This window comes from Diaphorina citri, unplaced genomic scaffold (assembly GCF_000475195.1).
Source record: "Diaphorina citri unplaced genomic scaffold, Diaci psyllid genome assembly version 1.1 scaffold2277, whole genome shotgun sequence".
Lineage (NCBI taxonomy): Eukaryota > Metazoa > Arthropoda > Insecta > Hemiptera > Psyllidae > Diaphorina > Diaphorina citri.
This window is the reverse complement of record NW_007379702.1, coordinates 5,265-9,528: the sequence shown is the minus strand read 5'-3', so window position 1 is coordinate 9,528 and position 4,264 is coordinate 5,265. Positions and strand designations below refer to the sequence as shown.

The 4,264-nt window shown below is 39.0% G+C and overlaps 1 long non-coding RNA gene across 1 annotated transcript in view; it reads right to left on the bottom strand.

Moving 5' to 3' along the window:
• LOC113471310 overlaps positions 1 to 3,553 on the bottom strand; it is a 7,132-nt gene extending 3,579 nt beyond the window's left edge. The window contains exons 1-2 of the long non-coding RNA XR_003394058.1: positions 3,418 to 3,553; positions 1,988 to 1,989 (exon numbers count right to left, since the gene is read on the bottom strand). This is a non-coding gene — a long non-coding RNA (uncharacterized LOC113471310). The remainder of the gene's footprint in view (positions 1 to 1,987; positions 1,990 to 3,417) is intronic.
• Between the last annotated feature and the right edge of the window lie 711 nt (positions 3,554 to 4,264).

Genomic DNA, 4,264 nt, shown 5'->3' with positions numbered 1-4,264 from the left:
ATTTGAAGCACAAATCACCAATCCATATGAATTTCCCATTTTTGGTGCTTCCCCTATTGGCAGATGAACATGGAAATATGAAAAATTGAATAGGCCATAACTCCGGCCCTGGTTGACGGATCGAGTTCAATCTTATACCAAAATACTACGTTCTTTAATACCTTTGATATGATGTATCACAAGTAGGGAGTTCTTATTTAAGATTTTAAAGTTGGCCCCCCTGGAGCCGCCACTGGCAGAGACAGAATTTTGAGAACCACTGCAAAAAATGGTTTTTTATAAGAAATAACTATATGCCAAATTTCAGGTTCCCATCTTTAGCAATTCAAAAAATATTCAAGGGTCCCCGGACTTTTGAAACACTCTGTATGTCAAATTGAAGGAAATTTTATTCTAAATAGGTATTTACTATTCAATAGTTTTAGTCGTAAAGCAAGCGGCTCTTGAGATAATCGTACCTTTGTAATGGAAAAAATGGGCTATTCCCCAAAGTACGATACCTAAGGTTTTATACGATATCGACTAAAATAGACATTTTCTTCCGAATAAATTCGTTCTAGATAGATGGCTATTAGTTTTATATGGCTTTTATTGACCTTTATACCTTCATTTAAGACTCCCGGGGCCCCTTGTAAAGGCCCTGGGCTAGCTTGGAGACCTTGTAGATGCTAGAGGCCCCTACTCTCAGGCCGATTGAAATTAGTCACGGAACCTTATTCTAACCCACTTCTAGGTGGGCTAGGAAGATGCGGTTTTTACCATTGGATCCCTTATTTTTTGTACATTTTGTACATAATAATATCTTCAAATTTTGAGGGCCCAGCGGCACCCCTTAACTTGTTTCAATCGGCCTGAAAACATAAACTACCTTGATTCCCGCAAAGGCTGATCACTTTGGGGAGGTGGACACTTGCGAGGCGGAAAAACTGTGAAATTTTCAGTGAAAAACTGTGAAATCTTCAAATTTTGAGGACCCAGCGGCACCCCTTAACTTGTTTCAATCGGCCTGAAAACATAAACTACCTTGATTCCCGCAAAGGCTGATCACTTTGGGGAGGTGGCGCTATCGAATTTCCGGCATCGATTTTTTTTTAAATCCAGTCTAAATATGTCTTACACCATTAAAAGGACAGGGAACAGGTTTTATTTACATTCTTGCCCCCAAAGACCTTTGCGGCCTTTCTTAAATGTCGAAAGCCCACAATTTTTTTTCTTACGAAGTGGTTTTGAGTTTAGGGGTCAAGTCCACACCATATGGCGTTGGAATTTTTCGTGAATCTTTCAACGTAAATTTTGGTCCAGAGGCCTTTGAAGGCCGAAAGCCCACACAAATGTTTTCTTACGACACATATATTTGAAATCAGGGCATTAAGCCGGATTGAATGGCGTTGGAATTTTTTGTGTACCTTTCAACGTAAATTTTGGCCCAAAACGGCCTTTTTCAAAAGCTTCTTAAAGGCCGAAAGCCCACAAAAAAGTTTTCTTACAAAGTGGTTTTGAGTTTAGGGGCCAAGTGCGCATCATATGGCGTTGGAATTTTTCGTGTACCTTTCAACGTAAATTTCGGCCCAATTTCGATTTTCCGGACGGCCGTAGCCGCCAAACGCCCCCGGTCCGAGATGTAAGAAATTGGTTTTCTATTTGTTCTCGACTTTGCGCACCACATGCAATGGTCAAAAATTTTGTACCTTCCCACGTGAGTTTTCCGTCTTCAGCTCCCGGTCTAAATAGTCCGTCCCTTATACCTTTTTATTACTATTGTAATAATAAAGGAAGGACGGACTAAAAACAAAAGGTTCTTGCAAAAAAGAGGAGGAGAGAGAAAGAAAGAAAGAGAGAGAGAGAGAGAGAGAGAGAGAGAGAGAGAGAGAGAGAGAGAAGAGTTGACAATAGAAAGGAAATGCTGAGGAGTAATTAAGCTAATGGAGACCGACATACCTAATGTATAATACATACTTACATAGGTATTTTTTTTTTTAACATTTACATCTCTTTATTTCATAATACAATATAGATAGGTACATAACAAATTTTGAATACATTATTATAGAAATAAGGAGACGTTACCCCTTGTCTAAACCTCAATAATAATGTATTGAGGTTGTGTCTAGTTTTAACATAGATATGTAGGTACCTACCTACCATAAGTTACCTACATACATAATTTAAATTGTACATAGAATATTTATTTATTTATTTGTAGTGCCTACCTATGTTGGGTTGGATGGCAGAGATTGCCTAAGGCAATAATCCCGCCTTTTGTTAAATTTGTACTTTATGTATTGTATGAATTTTCAACAATAAAGAGTTTATTATTATTAACAACCTAGCCAAGGGGGTGCACAAGCACAAGCCAGTGCTTTCGTGATAAGCCCGCGGGTATATAGAGAGGGTTGGCGTTAGGAAGGACATTCAGCTGTAAAGAACCCCGCCAAAACTAAAACCATGTCAGTCACAGTATTTAGAGGGGGGGCGAGGGGACCCCCCCCTCGAGCTTCATTTTTCTCCTTTATTTTTTCGCTTGAAACTGTTTGTTTATTTGGCGGTCACGTCCATTTCTAGGTCCAATGATCTCTTCTATCTGAGTTGACGTACGCAACCTTCGGATAAGATTGTGTTGTTTCCTCGGACTCAGCTCTGACTCTGGGATCATTGAATCTTGAAGGTGGACTTCCTAACTTCCTACTGGTAGCGACAATATGCAATGGAAATGAATAGTATTATAATGATGGTTCAAGTGTTGTAATGTGAACAAAATCGAGTATGTACCTAATTTCTTTATATATATGTATACCTACCTACCTACAGTAAAATTATACATATATATACATATATGCGAGTGTACATAGGTACATACATGATCTAGGTACTCTATGACTTTGAAACATCACCCAAATAAGCGCAACTGATCTATTATAGTACAACCCACAAAGAAATGACAATGAAGAGAAAGCTTTAGAAGAAGCGTTGAGAGATACACCTGGAATACAAGTTGGCGAAGAAAATGTGAAGAACCTCAAGTATGCAGACGATCAAGCAGTGCTAGCAACATCAGAAAGAGCACTACAAGTTATGATTGACAACATCAATGAAGCAGGAAAAAGATTTGGATTTTGGAATGAAGATAAATGCGGGAAAGACGCAAGTTATGAAGATTGGGAAAAAAGAAAGAAGAATAAATCTAACACTAAAAGGACAGAGACTTGAGCAAGTAGAAAACTTCAGATACCTGGAAGGATTAATAAAATCAAACGGAAGCTGCACAGAAGAAATCAGAAGCAGAATAGGAATGGGAAAGATAGCGTTTGAGAAAGTCAAGGACCTACTGACCACAAGAAGGATACCGCTAAAGCTGAGGAAGAGATTTGCAAAGTGTTACGTATGGAGTGTGGTGCTGTATGGAGCGGAGACGTGGACGAGAAATATCTGGAGAGCTTCGAGATGTGGGTGTGGAGAAGGCTGGAAGGAATCAAGTGGTCAGATAGAGTCAGGAATGGAGAAGTTCTGAGAAGAGTTGAAGAGAAAAGAGAAATACTGAGAACCATATTGAACAGGAAAAGAAGTTGGCTGGGTCACATCCTGAGAAGAAATTGTAAACAAAGGATTCAGCTATTGATATTTTCATACGCTGATAATATTGTAGAATATAATGTACATACTATCTCGCTCTACATACAATACATAAGTTTAGTCAAACGTCCTAGTCATATTATATGAAGAGAAAACGTCTGTATGTTTACACAGGGAAGGAGAAATGATTATTTACATAAAATGTAAGCGAGGGGGAAGGAGGTATGTTTATAATTTTGCAGCAATCCTGTTTACATAAACATTTGGGAACGTCCAATCAATAGGAAGAAAGAGGTTTGGAATGCTGAGAGAGGTGCTGATTGGAAGAACGTTTGAACAAATGAAGGAGGATGCCCAAGATCGAGAAAAGTGGAGAACGTCGTGTTGAAACCTGTCCCAGGACAGATCTACATCTATATATACCAACAATTCTTCTATTAATCCCTATATTACCTAATTTGTAGTGTAACACTTAAATAGGGTAGGGTGGGGCAAAGGTTCGCAGGCACTTTTTGAGATGACGGTAATAGATATCAACATGGAACGTGTACAGAAACATAGCTTTTTTTCGTTTAAACCTTATAAAAGACCTGATACAATACCTAGGGTAAGTGCTGCTGCTGCACTGTCCCTTGGTGCTGAACTGCTGTACCAAGTGCTCCACCTATGACGCCCAATCAAGATGCGATTGCTG